Raw genomic sequence first — 20,898 nt, 5'->3', positions numbered from 1 at the left:
GAAATGTTACAAAATCCATATATCTAAAGCTGTTTGGGGAGAGGATAAAGAAAAAGTTTTGACTAGCTATGGGGGTTGTTCATTTGGTAGTACAAAGAAAAAGACCGGAAGATTCCTATTTTTGAATTCATTCAGTAGGAGCAATTACTTGTCAAATTTTTGCGGAGTGCTTCCTGTGTAACCACCCCCAGAGTGATGAATCAGAATAAGGCCAGGTGTCGCTGGGCTACTGCTACACCTGCATCCTTATTCCAGGCAAATGCTCCTGTTCCTCAGGTGACCAGAATTGCACACAGTATTTGAGGTGTGGTTGCACCATGGAGTGATACAAATGCATTATAACATCCTCATTTTTGTTTTCCATTCCTTTCCTAATAATACCTAACATTCTATTTGCTTCCTTAGTCTCCACCGCACACTGAACAGAGGGTTTCAATGTATCATCAATGATGACGCCTAGATCCCTTTCCTGGTCAGTGACTCCTAATGTGGAACTTTGCATTACTTAGCTATAGTTTGGGTTCCTCTTTCTAACATGCATCACTTTGCACTTGAGCACATTAAACATTATCTGCCATTTGGATGCCCAGTTTCTCAATCTCGTAAGGTCCTATTGCAATTTTTCACAATCCTCTTGTGATTTAACAATTTTGAATAACTTTGTGTCATCAGCAAATTTAATTACCTTACAAGTTACTCCCAACTCTACATCATTTATAAATATGTTAAAAAGCAGTGGTCCCATCATAGACCCCTGAGGAACCCCACTATCTACCCTTCTCCATTGAGAATACTGACCATTTAACCCTACTCTCTGTTTTCCATCTTTTAACCGGTTTTTAATCGACAAAAGAACACTACCACCTATCCCATGACTCTCCAATTTCCTCTGTAGTCTTTCATGAGGTACTTTGTCAAATGCCTTTTGAAAATCCAGATACACAATATCGACTGGCTCACCTTTATCCACATGTTTGTTCACCCCTTCAAAGAAATGTGATAGATTGGAAAGGCAAGATTTCCTTTCACTAAATTCATGTTGGCTTTGTCTCATTAATCCATGCTTTCAAATATGCTCTGTAATTTTGTTCTTTATAATAGTCTCTACCATTTTGCCTGGCACCGATGTCAGGCTCATCGGTCTATAATTTCCTGGCTGGATCACCTCTGGAATCTTAAAAAAAAAATTGGCATTACATTGGCCACCCTCCAATCTTCGTGCTTGATTTTAAAGATAAATTACATATTAGTAGCAATAGTTCTGCAAATTAATTTTTCAATTCTATCAGTACTCTGGGATGAATACCATCTGGTCCAGGTGATTTACTACTCTTCAATTTGTCAAATTACACCATCACATCCTCCAGGTTTATAGAGATTTCATTCAGTTTCTTTGACTCGTCAGCTTTGAATACCATTTCTGGCACTGATATCTCTCCCAAATCGAAGGACGGTCTTAGGGCGTGCAAAGAATTCATTTACTCTCCTCTATGGCTTTGTTTTTCCTGAGTGCCCCTTTTACCCCTCGGTGATCTACCAGTCCAAATGATTCTTTTGCCAGCTTCTTGCTTTTAATATACCTAAAAAAAAAATTTACTATCCAGCTTATTTTCGAAGGAGATCGCCGGCCATCTTCTGACACAAATCGGGAGATGGCCGGTGATCTCTTGAACCCGGCCAAATCAGTATAATCGAAAGCCGATTTTGCCGGTGTCAACTGCTTTCCGTCGTGGAGCCGGCCAAACTTCAAGGGGGCATGTCGGTAGGGTTGCGAAGGCAGGATGGGGGCGGGATGGGGCGTGCTCATGAGATGGCTGGCTTCGCCCGATAATGGAAAAAAGAAAGCCGGCCCTGACGAGTATTTCGCCGGCTTCACTTGGTCCCTTTCTTTTCAGGACCAAGCTTCAAAAAGGTGCCCCAACTGACCAAATGACCACCGGAGGGAATCGGGGATGACCTCCCTTTACTCCCCCAGTGGTCACCAACCCCCTCCCACCCAAAAAAATTTTTTTTTTGCCAGCCTCAAATGTCATACCCAGCTCCCTGACAGCAGTATGCAGGTCCCTGGAGCAGTATTTAGTGGGTGCAGTGCACTTCAGGCAGGTGGACCCGAGCCCATCCCCCCCTACCTGTTACAGTTGTGGTGGTAAATGGGAGCCCTCCAAACCCCCCCCCAAAACCCACTGTACCCACATGTAGGTGCCCCCCCTTCTTCCCTAAGGTCTATGGTAGTGGTGTACAGTTGTGGGGAGTGGGTTTGGGGGGGATTTGGGGGGCTCAGCACCCAAGGTAAGGGCGCTAAGCACCTGGGAGCTATCTTTGAACTCCACTGCAGTGCCCCCTAGGGTGCCCGGTTGGTGTCCTGGCATGTCAGCGGGACCAGTGCACTACAAATGCTGGCTCCTCCCATGACCAAATGCCTTGGATTTGGCCGGGTTTGAGATCGCCGGCATTAGTTTCTATTATCGGCGAAAACCGATGCTGGCCATCTCAAACCCGGCCATCTCTGACATTTGGCCGGCCCCAACCGTATTATTGAAATGAAAGATGGCCGGCCATCTTTTTCGATAATTCGGTTCGGGACTGCTCTTTGCGGCGCCTGCCAAATAGATGGCCGGCCATCTATTTGGCCGGTGCCGTTCGATTATGCCCCTTCACATGTTTTTAACGCAATCTTTTTTTCAAAGTCCCTCTTTACCTTCCTATCAGCACTTTGCAATTGACTTGCCATTCCATATGTTGTTTCTTATTATTTTCAGTCGGGTCCTTCTTCCATTTTCTGAAGGATTTTCTTTTGGCTCTAATAGCTTCCTTCACCTCACTTTTTAACCATGCCGGCTGTCGTTGGTCTTCCTTCCTTCTTTTTTAATACACAGAATATATTTGGCTTGGGCTTCCAGGATAGTATTTTTGAACAGCATCCACGCCTGATGTAAATTTTTGACCTTCAAAGTTGCTCCTCTAAGTTTTTTTTTTCCACTGTTCTTCTCATTTTATCATAGTCCCCTTTTTGAAAGTTAAATGCTAAAGTATTGGATTTCCTGTGTGTATTTACTCCAAAGCCAATATCAAATCTGATCATGTTATGATCACTGTTATCAAGCGGCCCCAGCACCATTACCTCCTGCACCAGATCATGCGCTCCACTAAGAACTAGGTCTAGAATTTTTCCTCCTCTTGTTTGCTCCTGTACCAGCTGCTCCATAAAGCAGTCCTTGATTTCGTCAAAGAATTTTACCTCCCTAGCAACAATATTGGGGTAATTGAAATCACCCAATATTATTGTGTTGCCTGTTAGCCTCCCTAACTTCTGATAACATTTCTACATCTGTCTGTTCATCCTGGCCAGGTGGACGGTAGTACACTCTTATCACTATCCTTTTCCTCTTTACACATGGAATTTCAATTCATAGGGATTCCAAGATGTGTTTTGTTTCCTGCAGAATTTTCAATCTATTTCATTCAAGGTCCTCCTTAACATATAATGCTACCCCTCCACCAATTTGATCCACCCTATCACTACAATATAATCTGTACCCTAGTATGACAATATCCCACTGGTTATCCTCCTTCCACCAGGTCTCAGAGATGCCTATTATATCTAATTTTTCATTTAGTGCAATATATTCTAACTCTCCCATCTTATTTCTTAGGCTTCTGACATTCACATACAGATATTTCCAAACCATGTTTGTTGTTCCTATTTACATTTTGCTCAGCAGTTGACAGTGTTAATTTGCAATCTTTTGTCTGCTTTTTATTTAAAGACCTGGTCTACTATTGTCCTTTTTGCAACCTGGCTATCAGGATACCCTATCTTCCCTGTTTTGGTGATAACTTTGAAAGATACCTTGCTCTGAACCATGCACTTTTGAATGACTGTCTGCTTTCCTCCACCTCCAGGTTTTAGATTAAAAGCTGCTTTCTCTCTCCTTTTTCAATGCTAATGCCAGCAGCCTGGTCCCACTCTGGTTAAGGTGGAGCCCATCATTCCAGAATAGGCTCCCCCTTCCCCAGAATGTTGCCCAGTTCCTTACAAATCTAAAACTCTCCTCCCTGTACCATCGTCTCATCCACCATTGAGACTCCAGAGTTCTGCCTATCTCTTGGGCCCTGCGTATGGAATGGGAAGCACTTCGGAAAATGCTAGCCTGGAAGTTCTGGATTTGAGCTTTCTACCTAAGAGCCTAAATTTGGCTTCCAGAACATCTCTCCCACATTTTTCTATGTCATTGGTACCCACATGTACAAAGACAGCCAGCTCCTCCCCAGCACTATCTAAAATCCTATCTATATAGAAAAGTAGGTGTCTACATTCCTTTAGAGAACAGAATCTGACTAGGTGCCCTCTGTGTCCAGTTTTAGGTACCATGTTATAGAATGGTGCTTTTTACGCCTTCTTTAGTGCTGATATAAATGTCTGTGTTGGCATTGCTGTGCTATTAGAACTGGATCTGGGCAGGGGCATAGCCAGACACCCAATTTTGGGTGGGCCTGGGCCCAAGATGGGTGGGCAGAAGAACTCCGCCTTGTTCCACAAGTGATTTGGTCTCTCCCTCACTCTCCTGCATGCCAAATGGTCTCTCAAACATCCCCCCATCCCCTGCATACCTTTTAAATAGCAGCTTTTCACCATCAGCGAGCAGCAACTAATACACACTGCTCAAGTTGACCCCACAGCCTTCCCTCTGATGCAACTTCCTGTTTCCGTATAGGCAGAAGTATATCAGAGGGAAGGCTGTGGGGCTGGTTTGAGCAGTATGTATCAGTCGCTACTCACTGCAGGCGAAGATCTGCTATTTACAAGGTACGCAGGAGGAACAGTTGTTGGAGTTTTCGGCTGCTGGGGCTTGGGGATCCTTGCCATCATAGGTGCACTGCTACTAGGTGGGCCTGAGCCCAAAATGGATGGCCCACCCTTGGCTACACCACTGGATCTGGGAGCCTATTTTATAAGTGCACAGAGGCATCTGTGTTGCCTTTTTAAATTCTCCAAAAAACAATATAGTGGAATAAACCATGTAGTGATACACACCTTTCTTATAATGGAGGCAAAGACCTGAAATTAATCCCACGTGGTACTTCACAGAACTTCTCTGATATATAGTAGCCACTAGATAGATCGTCATCATAGGTCAAAAATCTCCAATTTTTTTTTCATAATTTCTCATGATTTATTTATTTATTTATTTGCTGCACTTGTATCCCACATTTTCCCACCCATTTGCAGGCTCAATTTGACTTACAAAATGTTACAACAACATTCACATTATTAGAATAATATAATTATGCATATTTGCTTCATTGTTACATAAATCTTTTTAAACCATCTTCATCAGTCATAGAAAACGGGAGCATCCGAGTGAAACACACTTATCTTCAACATCCTAACAGGGTCCTGTTTCGCCCGTGGCTTTATCAAGAAAATTGGGAGCGGAGCACTACTTTACATAAAGAAACGGAGCGTGTTACAAAGAAGATTGTGAGGCCGATATTCAGAACGCAGGATTTAAACCGGCTAACTCCCACTGTCAGCCCTAAATCCGGATATTCAATGTCGGGCAGTTTTTGGGGATTTTGTATTGAATATCCGGTTTATTTTTGGCCGGTTTAAAGATAACCGGCTACATTGATATTTAGACTTAGCCAGTTATCATCAAACTGGCTAAAGATATTCCACTGTTTGATGCGACACTAAACCCAGTATGAAAATCGGCAGATAGTCTGTTATATCACATAATATAACCTACTAGCCACTAACCAGGGCTATTAAGCAGCGGATAGCCAGTTAAGCGCTATTAAACCGGTTAGCAGCTTTTCCGGCCCGTTAAATAGTGCTATCAGGTGGATTGTGATTGGAGCACAATAGATCTCTGGAGCACAGTTATTTGGGAATGTAGTGTATCCCTTGATAAAGCCACAGGTGAAACAGGACCCCGACGGGATGATGAAGTTAGTTGTGCTTCATTCTGATGCTCCCATTTTGTATGACTTTGATGAAGATGTTTTAAAAAGGTTTATCAATTCAACATCAAAATGAGTTTGAAAAATACGTTTTGTAAGTGTCTCTCTTTGTTATTAGAGGATTAAACCAACGAAATCCTTAATTCTCAATTAATCAACTAGGAACCTCAAAGCTCCTAATAGGGACAATACTAAAAGTATCTCATAAACCACTATTACAGTCAGGAGTAGAGTACTATCATAGGTCCCAGTGAAAGGAACAAAGGAGAAAAAAAGATCAAATGCAAAAACTCACGTGTACATGAGAAAAACAAGTGATCTTAAAAAACTCTCTCTTTCCTTCACTATTTATTCTAATAAACAAAGTGAGACAATAAAACTACAAAACCAAAATGCCAGGAATACACCCGGGCAAGCTACCAACGATTCAACATGTGTTAATTAAGGATTTTGTTGGTTTAATCCTCTAATAACAAAGAGATACACTTGCAAAACGTATTTTTCAAACTCATTTTGATGTTGAATTGATATTGTATTAGTTTGAATATCCCTTGTGAAGTATAGAGTTTCTTTAAAAAGGTTTATGTAATAATTAAGCAAATCATGAAAAGATTGGAGTTTTTCAACCTATGATGACGATTTATCTAGTGGCTACTATATATCAGAGAAGTTCTGTGAAGTACCACGTGGGATTTATTTCAGGTCTTTTCTTCCATTATAAGAAGGGTGTTTAGCACTATATGGTTTATTCCACTATATTGTTTTTTGAAAGTCTTTTTAAATTTGACTTAAAATACGTGCCTTTGCAGACTTCTGACCTAGGTGCCCTGGTATCAAATCGAGCCCATGTAGTGGGACTACAACTAGCATGGTTCCATTTTGCAACTCAGGGTTAGAGCACATTTCAGCAGCTTTTATGACTTAAATCCAGGCCCTCCCCCATGTCAAAGCCTTATTGATTTGAATGTTATCAATTATAAATACATTTTCTGAAAACTCTTTCTTGTCTTTGTTCTGATTAGGCGGTATAGAAGCAGTAAAGAAAACTCTTCAGAGCATGTGTTTTGTATTCTGAGGCTTTATTAATTAGGGCTGGAACCTTAATGGAGGATTATGATTGAGGAATTCAAAGATTGCAAGGGTATCAATAGTACAGAAGTACAAGCATTTTTTTAATTGGAAAAAGAATTAATAATACGGGAAGAGGGGGATATTATTACACCACATAACCCCCAGCTCCTTAGTTTTAGAAAGTGTAGCCTCATGCATGCGTCCACCTGTAGGTACTATCTCCACCATCTTTGGTATATGATCTGACAAGTTTTCATACTAAATCTAGTACTTAGAAGCACCCCCTCCCCCTGCCAAAGTCATGCTGCCAAGCATGTAAGCACCTAAACAGCTGCCAAAACGTTTGAGGCTATTGCCCAAATATCTGGCTAGTTAGGTCCCCTGATCATGCTGGAGGATACAGAGTCACTCAACGTGTAATTCAACTCTAGAATTTGTTGCCAGGGAATCTGGTAAAAGTAGTTAGCTTAGCGGTGTTTAAAAAAGGTTTGGATAGCTTCCTAAAAGAAAAGTTCATAAGCCATTATTAAAATGGAATTGGGGAAAATCTGCTGCTTATTTCTAGGATAAGCAGCATAAAATATATAGTACTGTTTTGGGATCTTGCCAGGTACTTGTGACCTGGATAGGCCACTGTTGGAAACAGGATACTGGGCTTGATGGACCTTCGGTTTGTCCCAGTATGGCAACACTTATGTACCACCAGCTTCCTCTAGGGCCATAACAAAGTATGTGTGGTTGCACAGGGTGTAAGGGATGTGGGGGGGGGGGCACCAAAATTGCGACCCAATGCCTCCTCTGCTTCGTTGCAACATGGTGAGCAAGGCAAGAACACTAGAAAGTGGAGTGGAGGAGTGGCCTAGTGGTTAGAGCACCTGTCTTGCAATCCGGAGGTGGGCGGTTCAAATCCCACTGATGCTCCTTGTGATCTTGGGCAAATCACTTAACCCTCCATTGCCTCAGGTACAAACTGAGATTGCAAGCCCTCCTGGGACAGAGAACTATCCAGAGTACCTGAATGTAACTCACCTTGACTACTACTGAAGAAGGTGTAAGCAAAATCTAAATAAATAGGAAGTATGTCTCACAAGACACATTTCCAGCTTGGGACACTCCTGGCCTACCAACATGGGCCCAGTTAGTATCTGGAGAGCTGAAGTCTGTTTGTTCCAGCCCAACTATCCCATGCCTTGTGGTCATTCTGCCTTTCATTTTCTTAGCATCTGTCTGGATGATGCATGGCCACTGCATAGATGAAAATAAGCAATTATGGGTTTCATTTACAGTAATATTCTTAACCAAGAAATGTGTGTGGTCTCACTTAAAATTTGCCAGCACTATATTTACAATGTAACACACATATATATTTATATATGTAATTTTATATAGTGCTTTACATTCCATATTTTCTGTAATTTTAATAAATACTCCCAAGGTTTCTTGGAGACTGTATTGTTTGACGTTAGTTTAAAAGGAGCCTATATACCATCTGAAAGCTATTAGTGTCCACAAACTGTTAGCAATTCAGAAAATCCTTTTGTTTTGCAAAATTGCACAGTCCAATCAATGTTTTCTGATTACCCCTTTACCTGCAGTGTTTTGCTTTTCAGCATGCAGCATGTGTGGACCAGAGAGCACATATAAGACAATTTTCAAACAATTTTACCTGGGTAAATAGCCAGGCACTATTTAGTGGGAGATAACCGGTAATCTCCCATTGAATATTGCTGGATAAACCGGCCAGAAGCAGTTCCTGGACCCGGGGGGGGGGGGGGGGGGGGGGGGGGGGGGAGGGCAAGAAAACATCTACTAGAAGTCTATTCTATATAAGAAAAGTAGGTTCTTACTTTTATTTCCAGCATGGTAGTGCAAAGCACTTTCTGCATGCCTATTTTGTGTCAGGGAAGGTGAGTCATTGGACCACTGCCGGATACCGACTAGTGGCAGGCAAACCACCCAGGCAGGGCAAAGCACTAGGCAAGAACCAGGCAAGGCAGACCCGGCTCAGCTGGGGGCAAGTCGGGCTAGCCAGGCAGGGTCCAAAGCAAGGTTCGAGCTGGAGCTGAAGACAAGCAGGGCTGGAACTGGAGCTGAAAACAAACAGTACTGGAACTAGAGACAGGCTGGGCTGGAGTTGAAACTGAAGACAAGCAGGGCTGGAACTGGAGACAAGCTGGGCTGGAGCTGAAGCTGGAGACAAGTAGGGCTGAAGCAGGGCTGGAGCAGGGCCGCCGAGAGACTAGGCCGGGCCCGGGCCAAGGCCGCCTCGCCTCCGCCCCCCACGCCACTGCCGCTCCCTGCCTCTGCTGCCCCCCGTCGCTCCCCCCGCCACTGCAGTCCCCGGTCTCACTTGCCTGCTTCCACGGCTTCAGGCCCCCTGCATTCAAAGCGGCAGTCGCAGATCACCTCTCTTCTGGCCTTCCCTCCCTGTGTCCCGCCCTCATCTGATGTAACTTCCGGTTTCCATGAGGGCGGGACACAGGGAGGGAAGGTCCGAAGGGAGACAATCTTTGATTGCCGCTTCGAATGCAGGGGGCCCGGAGCCAAGGAGGCAGGCAGGTGAGACCGGGGAATGCAGCGCCGGTGGCCTGACCCCGGCGCCAGGCCCCCCTTGGAGACCCGGGCCCGGGGAATTTTGCCCCCCCTCTCGGCGGCCCTGGGCTGGAGCTGGAGACAGGCAGGGCTGGAACTGGACCTGAAGATAAGCAGGGCTAGAGATGAAGCTAGAGATAAGCAGAGCTGGAACTGGAGCTGAAAATGAGCAGGCCTGGAATTGAAGCTGAAGACAAGGAAGGCTGGAACTGGAGTTCAGATCAGGAAAAGCATGTCAAATCAGAATGGAGACAAAACCAGGCATGCACAACTAGGCAAGAAACCTTGTTACAAAGGCCGTGCCCGAAAGTCCCATGGTTCCTTATAAAGGCCCTCACTAATAATGTCACATCTTCTGGTGCCCTGGAATGAGGCTTGAAACGCACTGCAGAACACAGCAGGGGCATCAATGAGGTTAGATTGAGAACTGGAGACGGTATGAGCATATCTAGCCCATTATAAGGGTTGAAGACAGTAGGCGGAGCTTGCTGGTTGCAGGGGCGTAGCCAGACCTTGGCAGGAGGAGGGTCCAGAGCCCGAGGTAGGGGGGCACAGTTTAGCCTGATGCAGGACCCCCCTAACCACTTTCAAACACTCCCCGCCGCCCACCCTCCCCTGCCGCCACCACCACTGCCAGGTACCTTTTCTGGCCGGGGTCCCCAACCCCCGCCAGCTGAAGTGTTCTTCATCACTGGTCTTTGGCGTGTTCGCTGATCTGTTTCTGTGAGTCCTGACTTCTGACATCTTGCGTGCGCACGTGCAGGATGTCAGGAGTCTCAGGACTCACAGAAACAGCTCAGCGAACACACTGGAGACTGGCGCTGAAGAAAACTTCGGCTGGCGGGGGTTGGGGACCCATGCCAGCAAAGGTACCTGGCGGGGGAGGGTCGGCTATGGGGGAGGGGGGTCAAAAGTGGCAGGGGAGGATCGGCAGCGGGGGGGGGGTCGAAAGTAGAGGGGGCCAAGGCTAAATCCGTGGGGGCCCACACCCCTGTGGCCCCACCTAGCTATGCCCCTGGCTGGTAGTAGGCAGAGATTGCCACCATTTTCACTCACCCATAACAATAGCAAATGCTACTGAAAGCAGTAGCAAAAGATTATTAGAAATAACGGACTGCTTGTGTGTGGTCCATCTGTAACAATTCAAAAGCTTTTCTAGTTGGATAGGTAGTGCCTTAAAAGGTGGAAGACAAGATATTTTTTTAAAACTTGACAGCTTTTTAATTTATTTGAAAGCTTCCAATATGTAGATATAAATATCATGCAGTAAAAATTGAATATCACTAAAACAGCTTAAATAATTATTGTAAACAGAAGAAATGAAGATGTGATTCCATGTGCCCCAATGAAAGGAGAGTTTCATTTTACTTCCATTTAATTTCAATATATTCCATCTTTATAACACCAGGCTTCCCAAGGCAGTTAAGATGAACCCATCAGGAAATAGGATATCCTCACTGAAATTTGGCCATCTATCTTGTAAAGAACAGTGTAGAAAATGAGCACAAAATATAGAGTTTATAACTGCTGTTTCGTAGAGTTTACATTTTAGATACACAGATGGGATTATTCTGTTTTGAGCATGTTTCAGGGACAAGTGGTTTTATAAGTCAAAATAAAAATATTTTTTTTTCATGCAGATGTCTTTTGTTTATACATAACTAAATGGGCTATAATCCCCCAATGCATGTAAGGACTGGATAAAGGAATTAAAACAAAGTTTAAAGCAAATGCCCTTAATATGTAATATTTGGTAGCAATAATGAAACAGTGATGGAATATTCATGTAGCAAGCAGCCTGGGCCAACAGATTTATTTTCCACTGAGCATAATTAACTTTGTGTGAACTTGGCAGTTGATAGTGTGCTGATCTGGATAATGTTGGCACATTTAGACTGACTCTGGACAGAACTTCTGCATGAAGGAAGCCCTTCCCTCATTATTCAATACCCCCTCCCCTATGAAATAGTAGTAATAAAAAGAGGCAAGTGCATTTTTATCGTATACCACTGCATTACAAAAAGAGCAAGGTGCCACATGCCATCTTTTTCTTTTGATGTAGGCACAGGAAAATAAGATGTTAAATGCTCCCATGTTTCAACCTAATTAATGTTGTTGTTGTTGTTTTTAATTATACTTATAAGTAGTAAGTTTTATTGTTAAGCACCTGATTATGAAAATATGATGGCCCTTTACTAGATGAAAACATCTCTACATGAATACAGGGAGCCCCTATAACCAGCCCCTCCAAATGACACAATGATTTACAATTTAGAGCTAATTACTACTCTAACTGTACATCCATATGCTGCACAAAGTGGCATGTTTGAAAATATAAGTGAAATCAAATATAAATGCTACCAACAATAAACCAATGTGGATGCAGAAGCTCATAGGTTTGCTTGCTTTGTTTCAGGTGAATGGGGATGACAGCTCCATGGAGGAGAGGGAAAGGGAGACAAACCTAATTGGCTTCAGATTTTTGATGTCATGCTGTCCCCTGTTCTCAGTCTACTCTCCTTGATGGGCACCAGGGAGAGGCTAGAATACTAGGACCAGGGTTGCCAGGTGGAAAATTTTTTTCCAGCCCAAAGGAGCCCAAAATCCAGCCCAAAACCCGCCCAAACTCAAACCCCGCCCCTGACACCCCCGCCCCGCGTCATCACCCCCGCCCCCGCCGTCATCAACCCCGCCCCCGCCGTCATCGGCCCCGCCTCCCCCGTCATCGGCCCCGCCTCCCCCGTCACTAACCCCGCCTCCCACGTCACTAACCCCGCCTCCCACGTCACTAACCCCGCCCAGAAACGTCATTAACCCCGCCCACCGCGGCCGAAAAAGCCTGCGAAAAAACCGCCCCGAAGCCAAAAAGGAGCCCAAAAAACCGCAACCCGCCGCGGGCAAAAATTTCCCGCGGCGGGTCGCGGAAAACCGCCCAATTGGGCGGTAAAACCGCCCACCTGGCAACACTGACTAGGACATCAAATTTGAATAGTCTCTGGAAGGAAGCTAGAATGCTGGAGCATCAGAATGAAGCTTGGATAATCTCTAGAATGAGGCTTGGAAAACAGGGAAACAGGCAGCAGAGGCATCAGTACGGGAAAAACGTAGTGCCAGGGAGGCAGTCTGGAGAAGCCACAGAGCCTGACCACTGGAAGAAAAGGTGAGTTGGGACGCGGGGACACGGCCATGGAAGTGACACTTTGCAGACGCAGATATTTATATCAGCCGTAGAGACCATGCTCCTCCCAAACTCCACCTATATGAACACCCACCTGCAAAGTATGTGACACATAGAAATAAATCAAGGGCTTATTTCCAAAACCCGCTAGGACCATTTTAGATGTGTCAGTGAAAAATCTATTTTTCATGTAACATATTTTTCATTTCCCTTAAGAGGTGGAGTAAATATGCATTCCAAAAGCTAAACCATGATAATTATGACTGTTTAAAATCTTTCATGAATTATCTGTTATGTATGTACCATCAAGCCCAGTATCCTTTTTCCATCAGTGGCTAATCTAGGTCACAAGTACCTGGCAGATCCCAAAAGAGTAAAACAGATTTTATGCTGCTTATCCTAGAAATAAGCAGTACATTTTCTCAAGTCCATCTTAATAATGGCTTATGGACTTTTCTTTTAGGAAATTATCCAAACCTTTTATAAACCCTGCTAAGCTAACTGCTTTTAACACATTCTTTGGCAACAAATTCCAGAGTTTAATTACACATAATGAAATATTTTGTCCAATTGTTTTACATTTATTTATTTGTTACATTTGTATCCCACATTTTCCCACCTATTTGCAGGCTCAATGTGACTTACATAGTACCGTATCGGCGTTCACCAATTCCGGTATGAACAAATACAAGGTGGTAATGTGGTAGAATAAGGTTCATGTGTGACAGATATATTAGGGGATCTTAGAGAGGAAGAGTTAAGTTATGTCCATTACGAGCTTTGGCTTCATTGTGTTGCAGATATTCAGGCTTTCCGAGCACTCTACCAAAACCCTCATCCACACCCTTGTCACCTCTCGTTTAGACTACTGCAATCTGCTTCTTGCTGGCCTCCCACTTAGTCACCTCTCCCCCCTCCAGTCGGTTCAAAACTCTGCTGCCCGTCTCGTCTTCCGCCAGGGTTGCTTTACTCATACTACCCCTCTCCTCAAGACCCTTCACTGGCTCCCTATCCGTTTTCGCATCCTGTTCAAACTTCTTCTACTAACGTATAAATGTACGCACTCTGCTGCTCCCCAGTATCTCTCCACACTCGTCCTTCCCTACACCTCTTCCCACGCACTCCTTCTTATCTGTTCCCTTCTCCACTACTGCCAACTCCAGACTTCGCGCCTTCTGTCTCGCTGCACCCTATGCCTGGAATAAACTTCCTGAGCCCCTACGTCTTGCCCCATCCTTGGCCACCTTTAAATCTAGACTGAAAGCCCACCTCTTTAACATTGCTTTTGACTCGTAACCACTTGTAACCACTCGCCTCCACCTACCCTCCTCTCTTCCTTCCCGTTCACATTAATTGATTTGATTTGCTTACTTTATTTATTTTTTGTCTATTAGATTATAAGCTCTTTGAGCAGGGACTGTCTTTCTTCTATGTTTGTGCAGCACTGCGTATGCCTTGTAGCGCTATAAAAATGCTAAATAGTAGTAGTAGTAGTTATGTTGGGTCGGTGGGGTATACCTTTTTGAACAGGTTTGTTTTTAGTGATTTCTGGAAATTTAGGTGGTCATAAGTTGTTTTTACTACTTTTGGCAGTGTGTTCCATAGTTGTGCGCTTAACTAGGAAAAGCTGGATGCATAAGTTGATTAAATAGGAAAAGCTGAATGCATAAGTTGATTTGTATTTGATTCCTTTGCAGCTTGGGTAGTGGAGATTTAGGTATGTTCGAGCTGATTCTATTGTGTTTCTGGTTGGCAGGTCTATGAGGTCTGTCATGTATCTCGGGGCTTCGCCGTAAATAATTTTATGAACCAGGGTGCAGATTTTGAAAGCAATACGTTCTTTGATTGGGAGCCAGTGCAGTTTTTCTCGGAGGGGTATTTACTGCTTAGTAGCTTCATTTTGTGTCCCCTAGTCCTTGTATTTTTGGAAAGAGTAAACAAGCAATTCACATGTACCTGTGTTCAACTCCACTATTTTATAGACCTCTATTATATCTCCCATCAGCTGTTTCTTCTCCAAGCTGAACAGCCCTGGACTCTTTAGCCTTTCCTCATAAGGAAGTTGTCCCATCCCCTTTATCATTTTCGTCACCCTTCTCTCTACTTTTTCTAATTCTACTATACCTTTTTTGAGATGCAGTGACCAGAATTGCACACAGTTGAATTTTAGAGAAACCTATGCATTTCATTTTATGCCAGTCCTATCACATAAATCTTGAAATTGAATCATATGAGAGGCATTTTCTATATGACGTCTAAATCCAAATCCAGTAGCAAACATGGCTATTTTCAAACCAGAAAAACGTCCAATTTTTCGTTTTGAAAATGGCCACTAGGACTGGTTGAAAAATCTCCCATCTGTAACTGGATCACTTGGCAGCTCTATACATAGCTATTTGATAGTGGGGACATAAAACAAAAGATCAGTGCCAAACAGATGTAGAAAAGGAAAAGAAAAAGACAAGAGGCGAGAGAAGAAATGGAAAGGTCAACCTGGAAAAGAATTTGTACGTTTGACTCATGGAACATTGAAAAAAAGACTGGGACCAGCCAAATTCCCAAAGGTAGAAAAAATATTTTTATTTAATACTTTGTAAGGACTGAGATGTACCTGCTTTCTAAAATGTACATTTTTTGTATTTTTATTTTGCAAAGTACAGGAGAAAATGCATTTCAGTTTCTTTTTTACCAGTATTGCACTATTTATAGAGTCTGGCTTCCTTGGGCAGAGAGGAGGGGGTTCTCTATTTCAATTGTTGCTACTGTTGTTGTTGGTGGTTTCTTTTGTTTTGGGTTTTTTTGTTTGTTTTTTATTTATTTTTTTTTGTGGCTCCCTATTCTATATTAGATTGGAATATTGTCACAATTTGGGTTTCTGCCAGGTGCTTGTGACCTGGGTTGGCCACTGTTGGACACAGGATACTTGGCTATATGGACCATTGGTCTGACCCAGTATGACTACTCTTATGTTATATAGATGAGGATCTGTCCATGTTCTGCATGTGTGCCTGAGGTGAAGAATTCTGCTAGCACGTAGCATCTGTGTAGGAATATGTAACAGTGCAGCTTGTTCCAGTTTCCCAATAGTAGGTTAATTGGTGCTCTAGAGCCCAGTGTAATATATATAGCACTGCCTGTTCATAGGTGGGTTAGGGCTGTTATGGTGTGGTAAGTTTTGTGTTCTAGGGCAGTGTTTCCCAAGTTGGTCCTGGAGTACCCCCGCCAGTCAGGTTTTCAGACTATCCATAATAAATATGCATGACATTGATTTGTATATACTGCCTCCATTACATGCAAATCTTTTTCATGCAGATTCATTGTGGATAGCCTGAAAACCTGAATGGCAAAGGGGTACTCCAGGACCACCTAGGGAAACACTTCTCTAGGTCCCACTGTAATATTTATAGCGCTGTCTTTTTGGAGGTGGATTAGGGCTGTTATGGTGTGGTAAGTTTTCAGTATAGGTTTTGGGTGTCTTTTTGCAGGGGTTTGTGTTATTTCACAAAATGTCTAGCCCTATTTGAAAGTAGGCTCTGGGGCAAGGGCCGCCTTTGGTGGCTCTTGTCACCTAAAATAAAAGCTCAGGACTAGTGTTCTTCACATCCTGTTGAATCACCACACAAACAAATGCCCATCTGATTTAAACAAGGTGTCTAGCAGAGGAAGCAATGTGTGTGCTATTCCTGAGGTGATGGTCACGATTTGAATATTTTTACTTTGTAGTTAAGAAGACAGGTTGCCTGCTCTGGCCAGTCCAGGGATCTCTTCTGCGCCCTGCCTCTTGATGTAACTTACTGTTTCCTAGTAGGCAGGACGCAACTGAGACAGCCTGTATTAATCAGTGCCCACTACAGCCCCTGAGCAACAACACAGACACTGCTGTGTAGCTGACACCAACCGGTGCCTATTTTATAAAAGTCTGCTCCCCCTGAGATCAAAACCTGGCTAAGCCTCTGCACCGCTCTACCAGCCAGCTCACTTATGGATACTGCACCTCCAGACCTACTGTCATCTGCCGGACAAGTCCCTTGCTTTCTACAGAAGTTTCCCGTTTATGTGCCGACTTGTCAGGTCTGGAGAAGAGAGATTTTTGGAGGGAACCTTGTCTTTCCTTCCTCTATTTTCTGCTTTCCAAAAGCTGGCTGAACAAACGGTAACCAAGGTGCTCAGGCCTTGTGGATCTCAAACGCTAATCCTGGCTTGGGGTCAATTAAAAAAAAAGTGACCCCCAAGGAGGTCCCATTGTGGGACACCCTCAAAAAAATGAAAAAAAAAAAAAAAAAAGATCCAACAGAGAGTGATGATACCTCATAAAAGTGGAGAATTTAGTCTGCTCTGTTACCTTATTTCTAAGCAGATAATCTGAAGAGATGCAGAGCTTCCCTAGTCAGTGGGATTGAGGCCACTGGCCAAGACCCAGAACAGAGTAAAGAAGGGCAAAATATGTTGTGTGGATACTGCCCCTGAAAATCATTAGATATTATTTGAATATTTGCCCTAGGCAATGCTGACTGCTGCTTTTGGATTTTTGCCATGGAATATGAACCTGGTAGCATTTGTTTAACTTCTGAGATATGTCATTTATATTTACCTACATTTTTTTCTTTCCTTTTGCTCTGTTTAATATGTATGAAAAACTTTAGGGCCGAAACAAATATCTAATCCAATGGACAGATGGAATGGATAATGAAACCATGGCTATATTAGTTTGTGCTGGCAGGCAACCTCAAAGCCCAGCACCATATTTGGGGTGAGGAAAGAATTTCAACACTGCAGAATTGGCTACAGATGCCCAGTGATGTCTCTCACTTACTCCTGGAGATAAGACTGTTTATCCCTGAACCCATTCCCTATGCTCTCCGGTTCTAGAGGCGACATGCTCTGAAGCCCTTAGCCCTCCTGTCCAGAGCCAGCCCAAGGTATTGGACACCCTATGCAAACCTTCAGCGCTGTATCCTCCCAAGCGGCTCAAGGCCTTGTTTCCCTCTCGCTTCACCCTAATGCAGCATCTTTCCTTCCCTTTTTTACTCCCTCCCCATCTCCAACATCTCCCCTTCTCTTCCTTCCCATTAGGTATCTAGCATCTCTTCTTCCCTTCCCTACCCCACCATCCTGCATTTTCCCTTCTCTTCCGCCCTTCTCCATGTCAAATATGTCTCTGCTCTTCTTTTACATGGACTATTTTTTCTCTTCTTCCACTGCCAGTGCCGCTCCCCCCCTCCCCCCCCCCCCCCCCCCCCCCCCCCCCCCCCCCCCACTACACACACCTCCACTTGGGCTTTCTGACTCCTGCAACTCAAAGGTCATTGTCAGTCTGGTGGCGGACCTTCTGCACACACACCCACTCAAGGCCTCCTCCAACATAGATTTCCTGTCGGAGGGGATAGGGCATGGTAGGCCTTGAGAGCTTGAATGTTCTCAAGGCTTGCTGCTGCACTGGCAGAGGCTTTTAAAGTGCTGGATTGCTGCTGTTTTGCAGGCTGTGCCAGTGTTGCACCACTGCCCCCTGCCCCCAGTTCTGCCATGTTCCCATCCCAGAGGTGACAGGCACAGCATCCCTGATCCCATCCCCTAAGTCCTCCAGTCTAGAGGTGCCAACCAATCCTTGAGCCATTCATTTTCTATTCATTTTTACTATATTTTATCCAAGTCAACTGAATCATACAAAGCCGATTTATTTTCTGTTGATGAAAATAGTCTATGATATTGCTGTCAGTAAGGAAATTATGTACAAGATGGGCCTGAAAGCCTTTTGTCCGCCTTTGTTTTTTGTGTGTTTCTATTGCATCAGAATTCAATATACATTTAGAGGTCCTTTTACTAAAGGTTAGTGCATGCTAACTGAATTAGTCCACATTAAATACTGTAAAGCCCATAGGTATAAAATGGTCTTCTTAGCATTTAGCGCATGCTAATGCCATTAGCACGTGCTAAGCTTTAGTAAAAGTGCCCCTTAAAGACATATCAGATTCTTATATTTTACTACTGAAATAAAAATTCTATACAGAGTGACCTTTCTTACATAGGAAAGATGGAACATTGGGAAAACTTACAACCCATGCATTCCTCCAGCTTGTGCACTAGATAAGAACAATCAGATTTGCCCCTGGCGGATTTGGCCTTCTCTGGCGACACTAAACAGGAAAGAAGTAAGGCCTGGAGGACCTAAAGCTACAAACATTCCAGCCAGGAGTGGTCAGGCTCTGACATCAAGGGCTTCACTTAACTCAGAACAGAAACAGACTCGTGGCAAATTGCAGCCAGCTTTCATGAAAATAGCTCCTCCACACGAGCCAAAGAAATGAAAAGGCAAGTCTATTTCTAACAGACTGAAATAAAAATAATATTACCAGGTTCCAGTGATGATGCAACCCCCACCCCAGAGGAAAGAGCGCAGTTTGGAAAGGAATTCCTGGCAGCTGCCGTCATGAGAATCACAGATGTGAGCTGCTGTCTCATAATTTTGAAAGCCAAGAGAAAGGCCAGAAAGCATTTACGCTAAGCATGTGAAAACTAAATTATTGTGTCCATTTTTTGGACTGTTTTGCCCTGCTTGTATCTGTAAAGCATGTTGGGTGAAGGACTGATAAATTCTGCTCATATACAAGTACATATACAACCCACTACTGTAGGAGCCCTTTTACTAAGCTGCGGTAAGGTGAGGTGCACTCAGGTATCCCTTGGTAGTTTTTGGATTGACATGCACTTCCTATTTGTTAAAAATACTTTATACGTAGGAATGTGCAGGACGTCAGGACTCACAGAAACAGAAACCAGATCAGCGAATGCGCTGGACTCGGAGACCGGCGCTGAAGGGGACTTCAGCTGGTGGGGGAGGATTGGCGGCGGCGGGGAGAGGGGGGTCAAAAGTGGCAGGGGACGGCGGCACCAGGGGGGGCTAAAATGTGCCCCCTCACCTCGGGCTCTGTATCCTCCTCCTGCCGAAGTCTGGCTACGCCCCTGGTTTGGGGATAGAGTGTAGGTATATTCTGTGTTTATCGGTTAGCACAGCTACATTGCCACACGCCAGCTGACTAGTGCATGATTAGCACAGGAGCCCTTAGTGCTTAGAAAATAGGTGTCAGTAATTGCTACCATGTTACAGGAAATGGAAAACACGACTATTTAAGGTCCAAGAAAACAAATAGGCAGGCGATTCTCAAGATCCAGCACGGAATAGAAAAAAGATGCGAATCGCCGATGGCAATGTTGACAAAAATAATTTATTCACCACATTATTTAAAATAGGCCTGACATGCCCGCGTTTTGACCTCCTAAAAGGCGTGTTTCGCCCTCCTAAATGGCTGCGTCAGGGGGCTAGCATATAACAACCCAGTGGTGCAGTAAACCCAATTCCATCTACTGGACTAAAACAACTCCTCTCCTGAGAAGCAGCAGCAGCAGCATTTCGTGGTGAATCTGGCTAAAGATGGCCTCAGTGCGTGGAAAAGCCCTGTGCTAATGATAGCACGGGCCACCTTTGAGCACAGCTTAGTAAAAGGATCCCCTAATTTGACAGAATATTTCATTGCTGTAGCCCAAATATTCTGGGTGTTGATGCTTAATCAGCCCTTCATCCCCACACCAATATGACATCCCCATTTCCCCTATGGGTAGGGTGTATTGGATTATGTTCCAAAACCTTTGCCTCAAATCCACGTAACATGCACATTTAGATCAAATTCATTAGATTGCAATCATAAAATGGAAATGGTGCTTGCAATCCGCTAACTCCTATCAACAGGTTCAAAGCAGATAACACAAAAATACAGATTACAAATGAGAAATAATAAAAATGGAAAACAGAAGCTAAAAAAAGAACTGAAACCCAACAAAAAATGTTTTAAAACAAATAAGTCTTCAGTTGTTTTCAAAATAATAAATAAAAAGAAATTATCCTTATCCCAGCAGGCAGAGAAAACCACGCTGAAACTGCCTGATAGGGAAATGAAGATGATGTGGAGGGGCATTTTCGAAAGGGACGTCCAAGTTGCGATTTGAACATCCTTGCAAAATGGTGAAATCCAGGGGTGGGGGAAACCTGTATTTTCGAAACAAGATGGACGTCCATCTTTTGTTCGAAAATACCGTCA

The sequence above is a fragment of the Microcaecilia unicolor genome, chromosome 11, assembly GCF_901765095.1.
Source record: "Microcaecilia unicolor chromosome 11, aMicUni1.1, whole genome shotgun sequence".
Lineage (NCBI taxonomy): Eukaryota > Metazoa > Chordata > Amphibia > Gymnophiona > Siphonopidae > Microcaecilia > Microcaecilia unicolor.
This window is presented reverse-complemented; position numbering follows the sequence as displayed.